Below are 13,937 nucleotides of genomic sequence, written 5' to 3'. Positions count from 1 at the left end.
GGCGGGAACGAGTTGATAGAGCTGGAACTGGAGCTGAGGGAACCGGGGCGGCCCTGAGAGGCGGGCGGGAGCGGGCTGAGGGGGAGCCCGGCCAATGCAAGCCCTGAAGGAGCCCAGGCTTCTGTGGCTGCACAGGGATGCAGTTGTGTGAACCTCCATGGTCTTTCACGGCATGTCTCAGGAGAAATTCCGGGTCCATTCCTCACCCCTGATTGTGTGTGATCACATGCCAGAACACTCCGGGAGGTGGGGATCAGGGCGAGGGTGCGTGAGGAGAGCAGGCAAGCCCTAACGACGACTACTTTTACAGTAATCACCAATACTGTCCTTCACATTTACAGAGGGGAAGATAAAGACACTGACAGATGAAGTCTAGTCCAAGGTGAAACAGAAAAGCAGTGGAAGGTCAGGAGTCCAAAGCAGTGTCTCTGGGTCTGAGTCGCTGCTCTGTGTCTATAAAACTCCAAGTGTGGCATTTTGGGGGTGATTGTTTTGACTCTTGGAAAAGCATTCGTACTTTCTCAAATAATAATTCCCTACACCATAACTTCACTTGAACATAAATACATGGTGAGAGCTGTGTAGTGTTTGTCCTTAGGAGGGAAAAATATACAGGGAAAGAGCCAAGGCAGTATGTCACTGTATGTTCCTGTTTATTCTACTTCTTATTTTTCACATGTTTTATAAAATGCGTATCTCCAATGACTAATACTTCTAAGTAACCAATTTGTGCCAGTAAATGGAAGCACCATCTGTAAGAAGCTGATTTGCAGAAGCCAAGTTCTCAAACATCTGAGGAGGAGGAGGTGTTATAACTTAGTGAGAGACGACCAAAGTGTAGACTTGGGTTTGGGAGTCAGGATTATTTCAGATATATTATGTAAGCAGGATGTGAGAGGAAAAGGGAAATGGAGAGCAAAATGATGGAGCTCTTGTTCAGCAGGAACAAAGATGAAGTAACCCGTGCTGATAGAAAGGGTAAGAAAAAACACAACATTTGGGGAAAAAAGACACTTAATTGGGTTTGAAATGTAGCAGATGCTGATTGCTGACACAGTGAGGAACACAGACCAGTGTGCTTACTCAGTGACATTCAATGGCTGTAATAAAATGAAGGTTAATTAAATAAAAGTAGCTGAGATCACTACTCTCATTTGTGCACTGTTTCACAGAGGAAAATGGAAGACCTTTGGGCCAAGTTAACGCCCTGCTGATACTGTGGAGTAGCTGCACGTGTATTTCTAACATCCTAGTCTGAACAGTTTTATCATTCTTGAGTTTCCCCACTTCCTTCCTCTCTTGGAAGAAACCTCAACTGATTGCAAAAGGCCAAGCTGGAGTCACTAGAGTCAAAGGGAACTCTTGACATTTTACCTGACAGCTGAGTTTGTCCCTGTGAGATCAGAGATCAACTTTCATGCTGATCTGGTAATTGTCTTTACACAAAGCAAGAAGTTTATCCAGGGACAGCCAAAACTAATGGGATAACGTGATGTTTCAATAGTTTTAAAATAAAAGTTGCAAAAATGTCAGTGTATCAATATTAGAAGATCTTACCCAATGTTGAAGAATAAAGATGGAGTGCAGTCTTCTTGCAGAACAATGGGACATGCATTACTTCATAATTGTAAGGAAAAAAGCCATAGTAGAATACAAAGACATCAGTACAAGTATTATTTTTATGGAGTATTCCTCACTTTGTGTAATGTTCCTGTGAATAACACCAGTGAGTGCTAGAGAAGCTTTTATTTCACATGGGCAATAGAAGTCTTTAAAGTTCAATCTCATGTTTATGCCTGCCTGGGACGGGAAACTGGAGCCTGTCAGGAGATGAAGGACAGAATTTCAGTGTGTTCCCTTTTGACAGAAGTGTTTGGGTGAAGAAATTTGAGATCACTGGAGAATACCAGCAATTGGCTCAAGTTTCCCAAGCCTGAAGCCTGACTCATCTGACAAATGCCACAAACAAGAGGCCAAAGATAAATCTGGGATCCACACAGTCATGGAATCAATAGAAATTGCATCTTTCCATTTGAAAAAAGCCTTTTAATATTTTTTTTCCCTCCAAGTACTCTGTCACTCAGGTAGAGGATGCAAGATTTGATTATCTTATAGCATATTTTTGAAGTTGGTTCTCCCATTCTTAAAGCAATTGTGGAGCAGTTGGCAATTCAGCATCTCCTTCTAACTCATCCTAAACTGGATAAATGATCATTTCTCCTGGAGATTCCTTCTCCTGCATTGCTGGCTCAGTAGAAGCCAAGTATTGTAAAAATTGCACCCACATCTAGAAAGGTCTCAGGATTAATGTGCCATTCCTTGCACTCATAAAAAAGAAAGATATCAGATGATTTTAACAATGCCTGTTTTATGTAATCCACTGTGTCCACTGGCATTAATTATGTCACCCTCCTTTAATTATTTTTGTCAGATCTCATATTAATTAGACTCTGTTATTTTGCTTAGGATTGCACTTTGACTGATGATTATCTCATTCATCCTTTAAAATCATTTATACAGCGTTACAAAGAGAATGCTAATGTTCTTATTGTAGCGAAAAGAAAATGATTTTATATTCGTGCCTTTTTGGTCTTTCCGAATATTCTCCGTGGATTTCAGTTCGTTCAAACCCACCTTGGTCCTCTGGGTTTGCAGTGCTGGACACTCCCGCTGGGGGACGCTCTGTAATCGAGTTTGGGTTGAAATCGGAACTTTCTCTTCCCTGCCCGTGTCTAATGGGCTAAAATTCCACCTTTCAGCTTCCCTGAACAAACTGCTTGGAGTTGTTTATGGCATAAAGAGACAATTTTCTCCACAAAATAAACTAGAAAGCGATGCTGCTCTATAATAAAATAATAATAATAAAAAAAAAAAAGGCTTGCAGATCTCTTCAAGCATGTCAGGAATATGAAACTACACGATGTTTACAATTATTGGAAGCATAAAAGCAATTTATCACAATACCTGATATTTACTACAGCATGCATTTGATCTTATTTCCTCCACCGTTTTCTTCCATGGATGCAGTTCAAAAGTTTACAGCACAGGAATACAAAGCTGTGTGCTATTTTGTTGCACTTATTTTCTGTACCTTTGCTTAGTTTATCCCAGGGTTTCCCACTGTATTTACTGATGGAGATCCTAAATATTATTTAAAGGGAGAAAAGAAGCCTTTATGCTGAGATAATTAGAATGTTTCTTTTTATCTGATCAGGGAGCTTTAGGTTGTTTGTGGCTGATAATAACTTGGTATAGTCCTGAATTTCTGCTTTCATAAAATATGCTTGTATTTGTTATGCTAGAAATGATGAAAACAATTTGGATCAAAGGAGAAGAGCACCATATCAATCTTTTTGTCATCAAAATGCATTTGATATGGTGGGAGGCCTTGCACTGGAATGATGCTCGGGGTTGTCTCTGCCTCCAGAGCAGCTCCTGCAGGGTTCAGAGGATAATGGTGGTCAGAGATGGAAAGACCCAGCAGGTCAGATTTTCCACCCACTTCCAAATTGGGAGTGCTCCCTGTGGTACATCTCACTCAAGTCTGGGGTCAGTGCTGCACAATATCATGAACTAAGGTTTATTTATTTATATACCCCAGTAAATAGAAAACAGAATAGCAAGGGTGACTTTTTACCTCCCTGCTTTCAAAATAACAAGAAGTTTCTAGGTGAAGCTGATTAATTCCTTCTTAGGCTCCTATCATCAGAAATTAAATGGGGTTGACTCATGGGGAATTCTGCAGTTGTGATTTGCTCTACAAATGAGATATAAGAGGTTTTCCTTGAGAGCTCAATGATGTATAAAAGGAAACTAAAGGAAAATGTATCACACTGCATTTCTAGGCTGCAGCTGTGCATCTTAGGTGTCTTAAATTCTTCTTACTAAAAGCCCTTGAGCAAAGATTTTATGCCCATAACTGCTCTATCCTCTGGCAAATCATATTGCCTGGCAGGGCTGTGTAAATAACAGGTTACTCTTAAAAAAATTACAGAGGAAAGAATACAATATTTCAAGATACATTCTTTTTTCGTAATTGTTGTCAAGAACTAAGTCTCAGCCACCAAGTATTTCAGGAATACCTAATTGTACATAATAATACTTTAACCTGTGCTGCCCAGCTCTGCATGTAGTGATATTATTTGCTTTTCCTTGATGTCCCTGTGTGATAACTGACCAACAGCGAAAGTTTTTAATTGCATGTTATAGTCATAAAATGACATATGTACTGCTAACCACTTATTGTGCAATTGGAGATTTTCATTTGGCAAATGTTCAAGCTTAAAATGTGTTTTTCGTGATTATTCCCCTTATTAAAGCTCATTTGCTATTCATGGAAAGTGAGCACAAAAGAGATGTGAACAGTCAAAGAAACACATTTAAAAATTCAAATGAATATCCAAGGGAAATGGATTTCAGTGTTTGCCCAACTCTACTGGGGCACTCAGCTGCTGAACATCTCCTTAATGGGTGCCTTTGTCATTGTCCTCAAGGCTTCCATCACAAATGCTGCATGGGTCCTTACGACTTCATATCGCAGTCATTATGCAAAATTCCTTCTTGATATGGTTAAAGTGGTTCATTAGAGAGAGGCAAGGTGAGTGTGTTCATCATGTGCCTGCTGCTTTTGCAAATGAGGTAACAACTGATTTGTTGTGATACTGACTGCTGAGTTTAGTGTGGAGTCAAAGAAACTCAGGTCTTTGTCCCTTGCTGAGAGCTGAGACATCCAATGGCTTTGTTCATCCTGGCCTCAGGGATTCCAGTTATCCCCCTGTGTGTCCTGGTGGTGGGAAGGGTCTCATCATCAACTGTGGGAACAAAAAATAGTAACTGATGTTTATTTTCTACTTAGGTTGAGTTTCTGCCAGCTAATTACACCTTTATTCTTCACTTGCTTCCCTGGCAGCAGGATCTGCATGCAAGGCTCCTTCCTCTCCACTGCTTTTCACCCACGAGGTGTAATTGAAGTAAGTCAGGTGGTCAAGAACTGTCCTCGGGGTCCCAAACACTTGATAGAAACACCAAAGTGCTGCGTATTCCCACCTCACTAAATTATATTGTTCCTTGTTATGCTGAAAATACAAAGTGATGTGAGCAACCACATAGTTTCTAGGGATAGATGACTGAAAAAAAAAAAACTTGCATCATTCAGCCTGAGACTTTGGAGGTGCATTTACTCATGCAAGCTGAGGTCAAAGGCTGATGCTTTTCAGAGAGGTCTTGCTTCTTAGCCAAATTTTTAACTGCTTCAATTAAAGAAGATCATATTCTTTGCCTGGGGTCACATGGCAACTCAGTGGCTCAGCCAGGGCTTGAGCCACAGATCCATTCTCTTGGTTCATCACCCTTGAATGTAAATAGGAGATGTAATTCTGCTTTATGAAGATATTACGCAGGTTTTATATGTTTTATAGTTTTCTGAAAGAGACAGAGCTGCCATTATAATGAGGAAATAGTCTAATTGGTAATAAAATTTAAAGAAAACAAGATACAAAAAATATTTCCAGAGGAAGAAATTAAACCTTGAACTAGTAGTTTGTGGCAGCTGACAAGATACGGGACTTTCTAGGTATGTGAAGAACATTAGAATGCCAATCAAATACCAAAATGCTCATTCAACTTAGAGAGAGACTGCCTGATTTTTTTACCTTGATGCTTATTTTAGGTATTTCTCTATTCTCTCCCCAGTTGCAGGTTGCAGAATGCAGTGTGTGGAGGGAGTGCACAGCCCCAGTGTGAGCAGGTGTCCCCCCACGTTGGATGAGCTGGCACAGCTGCAGGTAAGGGAAGGGTTTTCTGCTGGTGCCAAAGAGCAGCCCCAGCTGTGGGACAGAACTGTTCTGGATTCACAGTCAGGAATGCTCTTATGGCAGCCCATACCTTCAGAAGCATGGAAGAAGAGAAGGGGTGGTCTCAGATTATTTCTGTCCAATATTTTTGCTTAAAATTGAGTTCACTATGTTATTTTCCAGCTTATCTCACCACCCTTTCTTTTTTTTTTTTTTTTTTTTTTTTTCCTTCTAGAATGTCCCATCCCTTCAAGTTTCATTTTTGGAATTTAATATCTCCTGTTGATGACTTCTGTCCCTTATCTTCTCTTGATCCATTTCTGCTTCTCTTTTAGATTCTGTCTCCTTCAGTCTCCAACTAATGTCTCCCCATATGTCAGATTAAAAAAAAAAAAAATTACAAGATGCTGGGCTGTGAAAGGAACTAGGGAATGTTTATGTGGTTGCAGCAGGCTGACCATTAAAGTGACTTTATTTCTACAGCATTTCAGATGCTGGGCTTGACAGTTTCATTTCCGAAACTATTTATACTCACAAAAATCCATAACAGCGTTTCCATTATTTCCTTATATGATTTTTTTGCCTATATTTTATCAAGTCATCTTCTTCTATTCAGGCCTGATTTCAGACAATAGGAATACAAAGTGGAAAAATCCTTTCTAAAAGAGACTGTAGCTTTTTATCTATTAAAGCATCTTTCTGTGTCCCAATACATTTTTATCTCAGCCTATTTTTCAGCTTCTCCTGTTGATTTGTTCCAATGGAATGACATGCAGGGGAGACTTAGATGAAAGTTACACCTGAAGAGGGTGTGTGCTCAGAGCTGAGGAACCTTACCCAATCTGCCCTCCTCATTATCCATCCTCTTGCAGCTCTGGATCCTGATTCCAGACCTTGCTATATTAAAGCAAAGGCCACTACAGCTGTTGCTTCCCACTGGAAACACAGAAGGAGTAGATTTTTTACTAAGCTATCACCACTGGACATGACAACAGGCTAGGATGGATAAAAATGATAGATTTTGTATTCTTGCTTCTCTAAATATAATGCTAAGCCTTTATATATGTGATATTCTATTTTTATGTCATTGCAAGAAAAAAAACCAACCAAACCATAACTTGCAATTTTGAAAAGGAAACTACAGCTAACATTAAATATTCTTGAGCAACATCAGTGCATTAAATTCTGCATAAAGTTTGCATAAAGAGACTGTGTGGCAATTTGTAAGAACATGTGTGATAAACACGTTAAGAGCTGTCAGGTGGAACTTGCTCCTTTCCACAGTAGTAAAATCAGTGATTCCCAAGCTTTCTGCTCTGGCAACCTTGTCAGAGCTCAGGACTCCTGCACACACCCCCAGACCCCCTCAGTGTCAGTGGCTGCTGCAAACAGAATAAAGACAACCCTCGTTATGATTTCACAAATAAAATTTGGAAACCACCAAACATAATGATGGCTTTGGTTCCCTCTAGCTCTACACTCCTGTGGCTCTGGACTGTTTTTGTGAATCCAGGGAATGGTAGGGTAAGTTTGTGATGGAATATGATGATAACAACAGTCTGAGCTACTGAGCACAGCCCCTTCTGCTTGCCTTGGAGAGACACTGGCCCAGGAAGGTCAGCAGGTTGTTTGCTTCCTGCTGAGCTAATTGGCAGGGTGACAGCCACTGCCTGCCAAACACATGCATTTGTTTAATCTCTGCTGGCTAGGGATAAAAACCACCAATAGTCAAAAGAGGCCTTCTTTAAAAGAGCTGATTTAGAGCTGGGTGAAGATGGGTTCTCCCCTTAAACCCCAGAGTGTCAGTACTAGCCCTGGATGTGCACAAGTCACACACACCCAAGCTCACTTTGGATCCCTTTCTGCCCTGACAGTGCAGGAGGAGGAGAGGGGAACTATTGATCTTGGTGGAATATGCAAAGTTACCAGAATCAGGTAGATTTGGCTTGTATAGGTATGTATTTAAAAGCTGATGCCAATTGTAGCTGCAAGATTGAATGGATTGCAGGGGAGATGAGGAACTTTCTGAAGTGATTTAAGATGCACGAAGCTGCTGTGTAAAGGACACGTGCAAGACCCAAGGGAGTCAGTGTGAAGAATCTTGTTAATGTTTATGGGCCTTTGATCAAGTCCTAAAGACAGACTCAAGAGCTGAGATATTTTGACTTTGAAACAAAGGCCCTAGTGCAATTATATAATTTCTATTATTCTCTTTAAACTGGTATGTGTTATTCATCATTCAGATCAGAACACACTTTGCATCTCTGTCCTATTTCTGGTTTGATGACTGTGATAAAGTTGGTAACCTTTTGCAGGCTGTGAAGTTGTACACTTCCTTCAGATCCTCTGTTTGGCTTGTGAAAGTGCTTTTTACATTTTAAAGGACAAAATTTATGTTTATTTTTGCCAATTAGGGATTACCAGAGGCTAATCATATTCTAAAAGTATAGGAAAGATTGTGATAAACTTAGTGACCCTTTTCAACCTGAAAGCTGTACACTCCTTCATTTAGATTATAAAAGTGCTTTTTAAAGTTTTAAAGGGCAAAATTTATGAGTCTTTTTATTTCACCAGTTTGAGATTATTAGGGTCTAGTGGTATTCTAAAAATATAAGTTCTAGTACAGCTTCATCTTTGCCTCTTTCAGAGATTGCATCCTCTCTATTTGTATGGAATGTACCTGTTGCTGCCATTTCCCTATGACAGAGGGCTATCTCTTTGGTATCCTCAGGATTTGCAGGTTTTAATTAGAATGGATTTATGTTGATTAGAGTTGATGGGATTGAAATGCCATGTAGTTATTAATTTCCTAGTTTTAATTTTGCTACTTAGTCATATGTTACCAAAAATATCTTGGAAATGTGGTTTTTTTTCCCTTGTAAAGTGGCAAACCAGAGAAATAAATGCATCACGGCAGGCTGTCATTTTGAGTACAACTCCTGCTAGATCCTGACTTAGAATTCTGTGAATGACTATGGAGCTGGATGAAAATGAAAAGAAATACATGCAGCTAAATTTTCTTAGATTTTCTTTGAAAACAGAAATGAACTGTTGGGAATTTCTGCTAGGATTTGCTTGGTTTCTTTTTTATGTGTAAACGTCCATGAACGTAATTCCTTGAAATTCCAAAATTTCAAAATATCCATTTTAATTTTAATATCTGTAGCATGTGCAAGACAAACATTTTTCTGGGCAGAAGTCAATACTATGCAGCAGTGTAATGCTGTTTCCACTTTTGCAGGGAGGAATATGAGGCATAAAATAATGTGTGGTCCAGTCCAAGGATCATTACAATCAGCCTAAGGTGCATCTTCAGATCTCACTGTTGTGAAGGTGGGCTGGCTCTGCAGGCTGCTTATCTCTGCAGTGATGAATAAAAGCAGTAACAAAATTTCTAGAGCAGATAAAAATTCAAATTATTTTCTTTCCAAAAGTCTCATGCTGAGCCCATTGTAGCTGAAGGCAGAAGACCACAGCACTGAGATACACAGTGGCAGAGTGTTGGACAGGGAATGAGGACTCTGGCTTTTGCAGAGAAGGGGCTCAGTCCAGAGAATTTTTATATTCAGTGCTGGCATTCCACTAGTTCCTGAAACTTCAGGGTAAAAATTCCTGCAGAAATCGATCCTAAAGATAAATTCACAGCTTCTTTCAGTTTCTCTCTTCTTTCTGTAATCAAACCCATTCCTCACTGCGTTCAAGAGCAGTGAACTCAGAATTTCTTTTGATAAGAGCGTAGCTGAGCAGCATCGTTCCACAATGTGTCCAAATAATGCCAATTGCTGTAACACTACATTTCCTGCACATTTAAGTTCTCTCCTTAATATTCTGTGTATCTGGAGACAGCTGTTTGAAGAAAACAACTAAGCTTGATCATAAATTTGCCCCAGCATACTTAGAAGTATTTGTAAATAAGATGGGAATGAATATGTCCTATGGACTTCTTTCAGAATACTAACCACCAACTTTGGTCTGCTTCAGTCTGCATTTTAACTCTGTTTCTGGTTTTCTCTCACTTGGAAGTTTGGTCAGCTTTCTCCAAATGGGAATTTCCTAAGGTTCGAGTTTCTTTTTGAAGGAGCAGAACTTTGGGAAACCTCACTGCATTGGTACAGGCAGATGGAGAGAATCTTTAGCTCCTGGGTCTGTGCCCTTTTTTTGATCTGTCCTTGCTCATGGCTGTTCCAGCCTTTGAGTTTAGGTGGAGGTGAAAGAGAAATTCAAAGAGATACAATTGTACCCAGGAGATGAGGAATATTCAAATAATTGACTCAATCACAAATACAACTGATAATGTTCAACCTGTAAATGCCTGTTTGGTGTTGGAAAGCTGGGAATTAGTCAGGTTTCTCCCACAGCCTTCATTCCACCTCAGGCAGTACTGGAGGGATGTCCTGTAGACACACAGGAACATGACAGGTAAATTGTCCTTTTGCTCTCAGAACCAGAAGGTGAAGATGTGCTTGGAAGCAATTGGTTTCTTGCTTCAGTTGCAGTGTGAATTTTCTGGATAAAAGAAAAACATCTCATCTTGCAGTTATCCACATAGGAATTTGCACTAAAAAGCCAACACTTGCAGTCTGACCTATATGACATTGCTGTTAATTATGCATTATAAATGCTGATTTTCCTATTTTTTCATTGTGAGGAGCCTCTTGGCTTCTCAGTTCATACACATCACTCTCATTAACATTAATAAGAATTTAGGTGTTGCAGAGTGATTGTCAATCCATTTTGATATTATTCCCCAATACTTAACCAGAGTCATGAGCACCAAATTAAGGCAGATTGTCATTCTGGATACCAGGGTGTACTTGGGATCCTGTTTCCTACAGAATTCCACCCTGGAGCTCCCAGAGCCAGCTGTGGATTCCATGGAGCTCTCTTACATGCCCAGGCCATTCTGATCCATCCAAGGATCTGATGTGTTCATGCAACAAAGCTGTCACAGCCATCCTACAACAGAGTTCCACTCATCCCTTTTGTGGGAGGCTGGTCTCTTATCCAGTTTCCTTTACATTATAAGAAGTCATAGCTGTGTACACGTGAATTTCTCTGTTGTTTTTGTTAGTAGATCAAATTCCTCCCTGAAATAACCAGCTACAGTTCAGCTGAATGAAGGCTATGACTTCATTTGCATCATTGCATAATTATTTGCTTCAGCCTTACCAAATCCTTTGCTTATTTTTAAATTTACATCATACTAAGCAGAAAATAATGTCATGCCCTGGAGCAGTACAGAAATCATGACTAAGAGAAATAGCAGACACTAAGAATGATGGTCATACACACAGGATTAAGAGCAGAATTTGACCTGCTAGGGTCAGGATTTACACAAACCACTTGGTCAATGGCCAGTTCTTAACTCATTCCAAGTGTCCTTTTTATTATCATTGGGGAGGAGACTTAAAAGCTGGGTTAATGAAAAAAACAATTGACATGATTGAACCAGGCCCTAAATGCTTAGTGTCTGAATTGAATTAGAATGAATAATTCCTGTATATTTTGCTACTGTAATGTAGTATTAATATTTTCTGATCATATTTTCATTACTTCTTCTTTAAGAGCACTGGGACAATTTGAGTGAATTTTTATATTTGTAATGGGTCCATCATGTGGGAAGAGATAAATTAATGTGATTCTTGCTATCCTTATTTGGAGAGATCAGGGATGGATTGGGAAAGTCAAACAAAACCTGTGCAGGGCTGGCTCTAGTTCAGACTGTATTTTCTACACTGCCTACAACTAATATGTTTGTATTTGATTTGGACACTTTGTATTGGTAGAAGGGAATCAGGCATAAATGAGGCCAACACTATTATTCAGTGTTATTAATGATGTTGTCTACTCTTAGTTCCTCAAAAACTAGAAAACTAATAAATTTTACATATTGGAAAAAAAAATCACAGCTAAATCAAACAAATACATAAATTCTTTAAAGTATTTAATATGTTTTAAGAGGACAGGATGATGAATTCAATATTGAAAACCAATATCAAGTTTACAATTATGTACCATTTATCATCACTGATTGCACAGACAGAGTATTATTGTGGGGAACAGAATGATGCATAAACTAAAACCCTGATTGGTTTTCTAAAAAAAAACCAAAAACCCCAAGTTAAAATTCATGTTATGTCTGAAAAGCTTTGTTTTTCTTTTTCAAGCATTATTTTCAATAGTAATTGTTCATTCAGACACAAATGATGCATATTTAATTTCTCAGGCTTTAATATTAACAGTATAATCATTTTCCAGTGTTGATAACTTGTGCTTTTACAAACACTAGCAGGATTCAGTTTGCTGTTGTTTTCTAAGGCCCAATTTCCCCTGTAAGCAAAAAGAACATATGGAAAATGAAAAAGTGGAGAGGAGCTAGTTTTGAATTGGACATGTAGAAGCAAACAAATGAAAGCAGCAAAATGCTCTTGAAAGGTGAATGGACTTTGAAGAGAAAACGTGTACGAGTGACTGTTTTTATTCAGCAGATCTTTTCAAAGGGTAAAATTCTGCCTCCCCAAAAGTCAACAGCAAAGCTCACAGTGACTTCAGTGTTTTCAAACTCCTGTTGTCTGGGTGAAGGACATACCTGCTCACCTTTATGAAAGAGCTGCTCTTCTTTAAACTCCTGTCACCCCAGCTGAGCTCTGGGAGAGGGAAATGAATTCTCCTCTGGCTCACACTTTATCAGCAGAATTATTAAGCAGTTTTCTGTGCAGAGTCACTCTTGTAATACACTCCTGCTTTTTTTTCTTTTTTTTTCTTTTTTCCTTTTTTTTTTAATTCTTTTTTCATTTTCATGTTGGTGCTCAAGTTTCCTGGGGATAACCAGATATCATTTCACCAAACTGAAGCTGTGCACTCATAACAGAGAATTATTTTGTCCTTCAGAATTTCAACAATTCATTCTGATTTATGAAAGAATCTGGCTAAGCTTGAAGATTCAGCTGGAGTTTACAGAGTTATAACTCTAGTCTAGACTCATTGAGTCAACAATAATAAGAAAGAAGCCAAACTGTCTTTTTATATCTTTTTTTGTAAACTACATATTTTAAAAACAGAAGCACTCAACTAGAACCAGTGTGCTGCAATCTAGTGCTGCTTGTGCTGAATGTCTTTTACAAGGGGGTTGCATTTAAATAGACACCAAGAAGAAATGAGTATTCCAGTAGTCACCCTCAAATGGAGGAACATCTACAGCCACATTCATTGGCATTTTCTGACATCTACACCTCTGCAAGCAGACAACCATAGTGCAGAGAATGCCAGAACTTTCCATGGGAAATTACTGAGCTGGATGGGATTTTATATGAGCAAGAAGAGTGGGGCTGAATGCTTTGCCTCAAGTATCTGTCAAAAGTCATACAGCAGAATGTAATATCTTGGGTTTCATTGGTGTCCAGAGCACTCATAGTTTGACAGGCCACTTCTTTGGAAAGTTTTACAGAGAATACTCAAAGACAAAGAAAAGAAAAATTGTTGCAGCCAGCTTGCCTAATTCATTTTAAGCAGTCTGGTTTAGTCTCTGTGCATTTCTTACCATTTAAAAAGGAAAATCAGGAATGCTAAATAGTTCCCCAAATGGAAACTGGTGACAAAACTGAGTTTTAAACAATGCCATCAGTATAGAGCAACTGGTGGCTTTTAATATTCTTAGACAAACAACAAAACCTAATTATCTTTATTTATTCAATAAATCAAGTTCAAATTTGATCTATTGAATTATATTAAATATTGAAAATAATTTAATAAATAAACACAATTTCTAATTTATTATTGATATTCATCATTAGGATTTTGGTAAAAAATAATTTTAAAAACGTGGAGAAAAATAGTGAGGAATTCACCTCAGGCACCAATACAGCTGCAGAACCTGCTTAGGTTGCCTTAGCCATGGGTAATGAAGAAAAATAGCTTGTGGAGCCAGGGAGAGAGCAGAGCTGGGCCTGGAAAAGAGGAGGGGAAGGAGGAATCTCTCAGCAGCTGCTCCAGCAGCCAGGGATTCTCCACTGCCCTGTGCTGCTGCCTCAGGGGCTGGTGCAAGGTGTCGGGAATGCTGCAAACCAGCACAGCAAGGCAAGGCAAGGCAAGGCTGGGAACATGGGGGCATGAAGGCAGTGCTGGACTGGAGGAGTTTTTGGGGAG

The sequence above is a fragment of the Sturnus vulgaris genome, chromosome 13 (genome assembly GCF_052056855.1).
Source record: "Sturnus vulgaris isolate bStuVul1 chromosome 13, bStuVul1.hap1, whole genome shotgun sequence".
Classification (NCBI taxonomy): domain Eukaryota; kingdom Metazoa; phylum Chordata; class Aves; order Passeriformes; family Sturnidae; genus Sturnus; species Sturnus vulgaris.
Note: the sequence above shows the minus strand (reverse complement) of the source record.